Genomic DNA, 10,489 nt, shown 5'->3' on the forward strand with positions numbered 1-10,489 from the left:
AGTACCGTTCGTTCTAAATAACTTCTTCGACGGGTGGCTAGAGGCCGAAAGGTAAAACCTGTTCCTGTTCGTTTTCGTGTGAGCGAGCGTGCTGTGTGGAAAGTGAACGGCCAGGCCAGGCGGTCTCCAAACGACTATCGTCCCCAAACGCTGGAACCACCGCAAAACAGGCCATTGAAGGTGCACACACCGTTTGCGGCTGCATTTACGAGGTCTGTTCAAACATTTTCGTGACTTATGAATTTCCGCGGGTTGCGTATATTCGATTTGCGATTTTTTTTTGGCGTTGGGTTCCTGCACATGTCACTCACTTATGTTGACAAGTTCGACCATTTTGAGTGATGAATCCATTTTTGACAGCTACTTTGCTTCGACGTGTTTTAGCTCATCATCGATTTTAATCTGCTCCAAAGCAATGGATGACAAAGAATCTGTATCAAATTTTGTGTGAAAAAACAAAATGAAGTGCGTGGACGCATTCCAAATGTTGACCGTGGCTTACGGTGAAGCTATTTTGTCCTAAAGCAGCATTTATCGGTGGTTCAAAATGGTTTCAGAGGGCCGAGAAGATGTGAAGAGCCAAGCTCGGCTTCGGCAAGTAGCTTCTGGGCGAAAAATCCGTGAGCTCCAGTGAGTGAAATGACAGTTCGTTTGTTTTTGTTTTGATTTTTCAGTTTCCTTTCCTTCTCCTTCTATTGTCATAATCTGGTCCGCTGTCGAAAAACTGTCTCTTTTTTTGGTCAGCCAAAAAATCTGGCCGAAATTTGTCTCCAACGGTCAAATTGAAAAAATGTGTGAAATATTTCATAAACAGAAGGAGCTCAACAGAAACTCAAAGTAGATCACAGCACTCCAGAAAAAGAGTGACAGTTGCTGGGCCTACCATACATTTTTGCCCAGTTTCTCATAGTTTGGACGCCGGGTAATGTTGCCAAAGCCACCGTATTTCCTAGATATGGTCCCCTGTGACTTTTTGTTGTTCAGGAAACTCATTGAGCCCATGGAAGGACGACGCTACGCTGCGATTGAGCAGTTGAAGACGGCATCGCAGGAGGCGCTGAACAAGATCGCAAACAATTATTTTTTGCAGTGCTTCGACGGTTGGAAAAACGGTTGGCATTTGATGGGGATTACTCTGAAGGGGACAAAATAGGTATTCATCAACAGATAAACAATTTATGAAAAACACAAAAGTCACGAACATTTTTTAGTAGACCTCGTATATGGCGCTGTGGAGCCTTGAGGCTTAAGCTTTGTTTTGTTTGTCTATTTTATTGGTTTCGAAGCGCACTATTTGCACTTGCTGGTGGTAGCTTATGTGCTAGGCCGAAGGGGCTCGATGCTTCCAACTGCAGGCAGTTGTTGTTGCTGGTTCGATTCCCGCTGTTGCGCGCAGCTCTCCCTCATTATTGGAAGGCACAGGTCCGGTTGTTAGGATTTCTCAAACGCTCAGCGAACACTTTTGCGGATGCGCCTGATTCACTGGCGCCTGTCGATGATGGTGTGTGTGTGTTATAACGCCCTGCCTTTGTTTCTAAAACAATGCCGTTTTGGTTGGTGGTAGGGCTCCAAGAAGTGGCGAAAAAATGAGATAAGTAAAAAGTAACCAAATGCGCCTAAAAAACGGACAAAGCGGCGCAACAAAAAATGGCGACCATCGCGCACTACTCATAAATATTCGAACGGTTTTTGTGCGCGTGTTTTTCATGCTATCGTCGTCGCCGCCGTCGTTTCCTTTCGATATTTCCGATGGCCACCGAAGCGCCAGCCGCGTCGCCTCCACCACACAACATCGGTGTGTGTGTCAATATTTCACAATGCAGCTTATTATCGGAGGAACATAGTTTGTGGTGCTCCACCGCTGCTGAAGTCGAGGCCGTTGTTTTGTTTCGCCCCGGAGTCAGACACTTTTTCATCCACCTCCTCCACCGCGGTCTCGTGCATTTTTCAATATTTCACTGTGTGTGATGTTGTTGGCTCTCATTGAATATTTATGCGAACATGTTTCACTCGACGGCGACCGTCGTCGTCGTCGTCATCTTCTTCGTGCCCTTCTCCCGCTCCCGTGGATCGATTTTTCGCACGCCACAAATGGCCGCCTCCTGGAGCCACGAGCCGGACGAGAGCATATCTGGTGGCGGGGACCGTAAGACCTTCGGTCGGTCCGTCGGTCGGTCGGTCGGTCGCTTATTTCACTTGGCAACGGCGATCAGCCTGCTACATAAATCCCGCCCCGGGGTCGGTGCCAAGTGGGTGAGACTTGCGTAACTCTCTCACACCTCGCTTCTTAAACCTTTGCCCAATGCCGCTTGCTCTCGCTCGGTGCTCGTAGGATTTCCACGTTCCACGGGCTTGCACTGGTCCGGACAGCGGCGCATTGCCCCTGGGCGAGACCTTCACGGGAGAAGGCAACAGGAAGAAGGTTCTGGTTCTGGTGCAGCTGCAGTCCGGCGTGTTCCCAACAGTGAATCTGCAGCCCACAAAGGCCCACAGGCGCAAACACGTAAAAAATGGTCATCTGGACATAAAAAGTAATGAAGGCAAAAACGCGGGACGGATCGGGACGGAAAAGAAACGAAGCTGAGGTCCCGCCGAACGAAAGGGAAATTTTCTCATTATCGCTCATGACCTACATTTATGATCCCCGGACCGACCCGGTTTGGGGTTCTCATTCTGGGTCTGGTTTTTACTTCGTGCTGGCCAGCCAGCCACACAGAGTTGACATTGGCTGGTGGCCGCCCGGGCCCTGTTTATGTTTTGCATATTAAAATCGGCCTCGGACATCGGCTCGGCCGTGCGGTAAAAGTGAAACCGAAACGAAAAGAAAAGAACAAGATCGCGTCCTGTGCAGCGGCAACGGCTTACGGCCAGGGCCAGGGCAGGTTAAACACATGTGGCCAGCCTTTGGTCGGCAGAGACATAAAATCGTTTATCTCCGGTTATTATTATGAAATCGTTTGCGCTGTTGCGTTAACATTCACGCGCGTATTTCTGTTTCGGAGGTCCGTGGCTGCCATTTGGGTATTTTTTTTTAAGTTTTATTGTTTAAGTTATTAATATTACAAATGAAGTTGTTGGATTGTTTTACATTTAACATAATGCTGGCTAAAATTGTTAATTCTGCTGCATCGTGCACGACCCGATTTATTTATTTTTTGATTTCATTTATTTGACAATATTCGATTGTTTTGTCAAGATATTAATTAATTAATTTGTTGAATCGCCTTGATTCGACTTATTTATATGCAAAAAAGGGTGCAATTTATATGGAAGCATTAGTGTCTTTAGAAAAATACTTTAAAAAATAATATTTTTGTGGTTCATTTGAAAAATCTTTTATTTTGGCCCAAGAAGATTTGTTATTACCACTTAAAATTAAAAACTTCGGCCCATTTTTCGGCCTTACGGCCATCACGCTTCGGCCATTGTTTCGACGGATATGCCGGCAATTGCTTGAACAATATTGTTCTTGGAGGCAGCAAGAGTCCTTGGTTTGCCAGCATATATCTTGGAAATAACCCCACAAATAAAAGTCTGGTGGCGTTCAGTCTGATGATCTCTCGGTGGCCAGTCAAAATCTGCATTTTTCGCAATAAATTAAATCATTATAAAATTAATCATTATTAAATCATGAATTGAGCAGCTATTTTGAATGTAGAGCTGGGCAATTTCAGCGCGTTCTTTTGGTGTGTACTGTTTCTGGGAGAAAATTGTACTGAAATGACGCTTCCAACGCGATCTGACAGCTAACGTCAAAGATATAAGGATTTTTCAATGCTTCCACTTCTGATGATTCCCGATAGAAATTGACCATTTGTTGATTATTTTACCTTTATTTATCATTCGTTTTATCATAATTTCATCAGATATTTATAGCTTGACACCCTTACACTTCCGGTGCAGTCCGGAAAAGTATGGTTTAAAATAAACCCAACCACCGGAAGCGAGGTGAAACAAGGAGGCAATCATGAAAATAAAATCCAAACCGGAAAGTAGAATGCCGCGTCGACCGGCCCCGGCCCAGCTCGGCCCTAGGACACAAGATTGGCGTGCGAAATTCGTTCCTCGGGCGGGCAATCCGACCAACAACCGGTTCTGAAAGTGGTTAACTGGTTTTTTTTGTCTGATATCTGCCCGTCGAGTTCCCGGTCGTAACCTCCTTAAACGCGGGCGGCTGCTGCTGCTGCTGCGTGGGTGACGGGGGCGTACCAGCGAACGAAGGAAACTTTCTCTTTCTGGCCCTCTCCCAAACCGCCAATCCGCTGACGATCCTCCGAAAGATGCTGACCGGAACGGAACGGCGCAGCGTAAACACACACACGCGGACATTGGCTGCATTTGGTTCGGTTGGTAAAAGTGCAACTATGCAACTTGGTGCAGTCGTGGCGTCGTTGCAGCTGCCGCAAAACGATCAGAAACTTGGCGTTTTTTTTTGCGTTATTCGTTCGAAAAAGAGCACGTTCGTGTGCGTCTCCTGGCCGTCGCGGGTTCTTGATCGCAGGCACGGCGGGGTATGGCAGCTGAGAGGCGGCCAGCCTTTTTGAAGGACAGCGGGTTTCTTTTATCTTTCTGCGAAGTGCACTGCTCTTTGAAGCGCATTTCGAAGGAAGTACCAGCAGCCAGCCGGGATCTAGGTCCCCGTCCCCAGGGGGTGGTGAGCCATTAATAATGTTGGCTCAAGGACCCGTGCAGGGTTTTGCCGTTGGGCATCCCCAAATTGTCCGTTTAATGAATGGTTTTGTTAAAGATGCCCGTAACCCGCCCAAAAAGTGCTCGAAAAAGTAGTCATTTTTTCTGCTAAAAATATTTGTTCACGGAAGTGATTGTTTCTTCATTTGACCAAAATCTCTGTCCTGTCTGTTCTCTTCGAAAATCTCTGTTTTTGCCGGTAGTTGCACTATTAGAACATCCCGAACGGCCAGCGTTTTCCAAGGCAAACTGAGGTGTTCAGTAAGTTCTTTGGCTCGATAACAGAGGGCACTGTTAGGAGTCTAATTTTGCTTTGTTATATTGGTACACTCTTCATATGAATGTATGTGAATTTTCATTTCGATCGCTCACTTAATCTTTTTTACAAGCCACTTTGTATCGACATGTCGCAGTATTTTTTACCATGGAAAAAATCAAGTATCGTGTAGGGATTAAATATTTATTTTTGAAAGCTTTCAAAGCAAAGAAAAATTATGAACGAATATTGAAGGTGTAGAAGGACTCTAAGCCTTCAATTAGAGGGTTAAAAGGGGGGTTTCTGAGTTTAAACGCGGTCGTAGTAGCCTTCAAGATAATCCTTGTTAAAAACGTCAAAAAACACACACAACACCTGAAATTGTAGAAAAAATACAGGATATCTTATTGGAAAATCGTCGAACCACAGAAAGAGATTTAGTATAAGGCCTAGCCTTCTCATTGAGCAGTATAACCAATATTTTGACTGAAGTATTGGGTTCCTGAAAGCTGTTTGCAAAATGGGTGCCGCATTCAGATGTTTCACTATTGATGTTCAGGAAGGCCACACTGAATAATAAAGTGTGTTTCAAACCTTGAAAATATGTCCTTCTTATCGAGACAAAGAACTTATTGAACAGCCTAGTAGAATCCCCATACACAGAACCCAACTCATCGTTGATTCAATTCCTTTGCAAGCTGCCGTGTAGGGATCAACTTGAGCACCACTTTCGACTGTCGATTGTCGACGCATTGACGACCATTTAAATTCTCCACTACCATTACAGGGGGTTATGATAAAATTGGGACGTCTTAAACCGGAGCATCTTTAGACCAGCAACCAGAGACAGAAACGCTTTCGTTCGCCACAAGATTCGTCTCGACTTGCACAGAGAACCAATTCCCCGGGTTCCCGCCCGAAGGATGACGACTAATGACGGACCTATTACGAGTGTTTGGCCTTCAGAGCACGCGGCCAGCCTTAAAGCTGGTCAAGCGTCTGTGAGGTGGCTTAGCGTTGCATTTTTCCTTTTTTCGTGGCTTTGGTCGATTTTCGGTCCGTCGGACGTGTCGGACGTGTTTGGCAGTCGTAAACCGAACGCAGACTCCCAGACAGACCCCCGACCGCCCTTCATTCGATCTCGCCCCTGCTGCACTCTCGGCGCTAAAAGTGGGCACTTAATCGGCCACTGATCTCGAAGCCTTCAAGACTTTCGAGGGACCAAGGAACTCTCGAGCGAGGTTCGTTCGTGCCGCGCCAGAGTTGTTTAATTAAATTATGTTCCCTTTATTTCTGACCGCCCGGTAACCCGAATTAATGACGCGTTCGTTCGGTGGTGCAGTTCTCGTGCAGCAACATTAATTTCCACACGCAATCCGTTTATGTTAGCCGCCCCCCCTGACGAGAATGTCAGACCAAATCGATACGTGGTGGTGGTGGACTCCAATTGGCCGCAATGTTCCGTGCGGTGTCTGATCGATCGACCTGAGCGAAGTGTGTCATTTAAAAAAATAATGCCGAACCCGGTTCCCGGTCGAGAATCAAACAAAAAAGCCAGAGCCAGCCAGCCAGTTGAATGTCCTCGGCCCCATGCCCGGTGGTCAAGGTTAAATGTATGTGCTCTAATTTAAACATATAGTAAATATTTAACTCCCCGGCCGGTAGTTTCGGTGAATCGGCCGCGCGTCGGTGGCGTGGGATGCTACAATTTCCATTCGCCTCTGTTACCCGGTGGCTCCGGTGTGTGTGGTTTTTCCCGGGGTTTTTCTTTTTTGCTGCTCCGGGACAGGAGGAGCGGGCGCCGGCCAACAATTCATTCGCACGGCGCGCTGCGCGAAGGCTTCATTCACAGTTTTCGACTTTCGGCAACAGGTTTGAGCCACCCAAACCGGGCGGGAAGCGAATCCGAATGTTCCCTGTCCGGCTCCGGGGCCCGGGAGTCCCGCTTTCCCGGTGGCTGGCGTGTTTCCGGCGCACTCAGTTCGACAGTTTAAACGGAGGTCAGAGTGACAGAGAGAGACAGGGAGAGAGAGAGAGAAAGAGAAAGCGAGATGAGGGCAAACATAACAGCAGAATGTGTGGCGACGCGACCATCATCACATTTAATTCATTTTCATTCACAACTAACTGCACCGGCGGTCGGTCGACCGGCGAAAGGTGTGCAGCCAGCGTCCTCTCCGTGCAGTGTCCTGTGGTATGTTCCGGAAGGCACAAAAACCGGGTACTCTACCCACCACCACACACACACACACACAATTGGGGGCCGTATGTGCTCCTGGCATCGGGCATGTTGCAATTGCGGAATTTTGCATCGCCAACCCGAGAGGTGGTTTTCTTTTATTTTATTTTAATCGTTTGGGGTATATTTGCATCGGGGTCCATTTCGTCCGGGGGCTGAACTAATGACTGCCCGTGGGGTGTGTATTTGAAGTGAGGTAGGTTAACCCATGGCAAGAGCTCAAGCCAGAGAGACCTGTAGGTTATCTGGATCATTCAAAGTAACAGCGAATTCAATCGTGGCAATCGTTCTCGTTGCAATTCGCTTACTTTTATTACTCATTTATCATTACGTGGCATCTGTCAACCTTAATTGACATTATTTGTTGTTCTAATGCGCTGTAGATCGTTGCTTTTTTCTTTACGTTATGAAGTCCTTCGAAAAACATTTTTGCGAAAAGTGAATCATTATGACTTTTGAGATTCAAAGCTAAAAAGAATGTCTAAACAGGGTAATCAACGAAAGTAAAAAATGAGTGCCTTTCGTTCGTTTGTTCTTGCGATGCTTCGGGTCTCAACCTCTCAGCTACTATCAATTACGAGGTTTGTTCAAAAAGTATCGCGACTTTTCAAAATATCCGATTTCCGATGTTTTTGTAGCGTTGGATTGCTACACATGTCAGTAATTTTTTTGTGAAAAGTTGAAAATTTTTGAAAAATCAGTCAATTTTTGACAATTTTTTTAGTGTGCACGTGTCTTGACCCATCGTCGATTTTTGTCTCTTCCAAAAAATGGATGGCAAAGAATCTTTATCAAATTTTGTGTGGAAAACGAAATAAAAGGCTCAGACGCAATCGAAATGTTGACTGTAGGTTATGGTGAAGCTATTAAGACCAAAAGCACCGTTTATCGGTGGTTCAAAATCTGCTCAGAGGTCCGAGAAGATGTGAACGACGAAGAGCCTACTTTGATCGATTGCGAACAGTTTTGCTTGCAGTTTTCTTCGATTGCAGGGTCGTGTTTCATCACGAGTTATTGCCAAAGGGTAGAACGGTCAATAAGGAATATTACCTAAACATTATGTGCAATTTGCGCGAAGCAATCCACCACAAACGTGTGGATTTGTGGAAAAACAAAAATTGGCTTTTGCGACACTGCTAACACATCGTTGTTTCTGCGCGAATTTTTGGCCAAAACAACTCTCTAGTGATGCCAAAGCCACTTTATTCCCCAGATCTGGCCCCCTGTGACTTTTTCTGTTTTTTTCTGTTTCCAAAACTTAAATTACCGCTTCGTGGTCAATTAGAGTTTTGGCGTACACAAAAATCGACGATGAGTCAAAACACGCCCAAGCAAAACAGCTGTCCAAAATTTACTGATTACTCAAAATGGCCGAAATTTTTACCATAAGTCACTGACATGTGTAGCAACCTAACGCCACAAAAACTTGGAAAATCGGATATACGTAGCCCGCGGAAATTGAAAAGTCGCGATACTTTTTGAACAAACCTCGTATATCTATGTATTTCGTGGAATTGGTGGGAATAGCTAGGGGTGATCCACTAGAACCAGACCAGACAATCAACGCACACCTTCCGGGAAAATGCCACCTAAAGCTAGTCTTGCCATCCCACTGCTCCCTTTACCGATCGACAGCATCGACCAGCGATGGCCAACATATACCTTTTTATATAAATGTTAGATACCTAAAAAGGCATAGGGTACTTAGCTGATTTAGCTAACGTCTGGCGACGAAATTATAATGCAAAGCCCGTATTAAAATTGGCCCAGTGCAAACTGAGAACCGCGCAGCTTAATTAAGGGTCTGGAAAAGGAAAGCTCACGTTCAATGATGGTTCCCTGTTTCTGTCTCCATTTTCTCCATTTTGTGGCGACATCTGATTCTCGACAACTGCATTATTCCCGGTGTTTTTCCTCCTCGCCATTTCTCACCACTATTTACCATCGGAATCAGCTGTGTTTTGGAAGGGCCCGTCGTCGGGCTCACGAGTCAGCATATTTTATGCGAAAGGAGCCGGTTTTATGCCGCCAGTGTAACGGTTTTATGTCCTTGACCCCGGCAGCTAACGCGGCGTCCCTTGCACAGCAGTCCCTTTTTACTCTGTTTTGATCCGACCGTTTATGGTTCGACTACCTACCTATAAGATCCTGGCGCGTTAAAGTATGCGTAAGCGATTCAATGGTGCGATGCGGCGAAGGTCAGCCGAAGCATTCGTGTTGTCCCGGGTAAAATGGGAAGCCTTTTTTGTTTTCCGTGAAATATCCTTCCGAAGAGGAGTACGGTGGCCGACGGTCGTTGTCCTTACTGTTGACAAACGGCGTCTGGAGCAAAGTTTCTGAGAAACAACACCAAGGACGTGGAAGTCCTTCTTCCTTGTGAACGAAAAAGAAACGGGGCCACCACTCCTTCTCGAGCGACAGCGGTAGGGAAAGGATCCGTTTTGGTCAGTCGAGTCCTTTTCCTTTTACTTTTGCGACGGACGGACCGAACCGAACCGAGTCCAAGGGACCCAACTTCGTCTTCGAATTCGATGCTATTTTTAATGATCCGGACACAACGCCCGCCCCACCGCCTTTCTCCCATGGGTTTGTCCTTGAATCCCTCCCGATTGGATTCAGGTCTCCGGAAAGGACATTAAAAAGGACACCCTCAAGAAGGACGACTCAGCACTGAGCTGGACCGGTCTCGTGGGTGGGTGGGTTTAGGATGGACGAAAGGGCCGAGCATCCGGGGGAAAACTCTTGCAACCCTCGCCGGTGGCCGGCCCGCCGGCCGGCCGTCAGGTCAAAGGACGATGTTGGCAAAGGTCTAGGTCCTTCCGAGCTAGCGAGATGCCGCTAGCGGGCCCCTTGGCAAATGTCAATGACATTGAAATTAGAGAAAAGTTCCCTTTGGTTTTTCCGGGAAAAAGGGCCCCCCCCCCGGAATCCAGTACACAAGCCAAGACATTCCGAACAGCCAGGCAACCGGGGCCCGGGGACGGCGGAAAAGTTGTGACTTCTCGCAATCAATCTCTCACTGTCTCTCACTCTCTTCCGTCTCTGTCTCTCTGGAAGGGAAGGCACAAAATTCTTTCGAGGCGCGGCAGTCACGCGACGACGACGACGATGGCGATGGAAAATGAATGAAAATGCTCACAGCACGCGGTGCGAGCTGTGTGTGTAGCGTAAAAAGTTTTCACTTGAGCGCTTCCGTACGGCTTCGGGAACTTTTTCGGCTTTTCCCTGCCTTCTTGTGCCACCTCAAAGGTCCTTACGGCGTCGCGTCAGTGAATTTGCGCATCATTCGCCTCCGCCAGGAGAGA

Source organism: Anopheles cruzii, chromosome 2 (assembly GCF_943734635.1).
Source record: "Anopheles cruzii chromosome 2, idAnoCruzAS_RS32_06, whole genome shotgun sequence".
NCBI classification, from domain to species: Eukaryota; Metazoa; Arthropoda; class Insecta; order Diptera; family Culicidae; genus Anopheles; species Anopheles cruzii.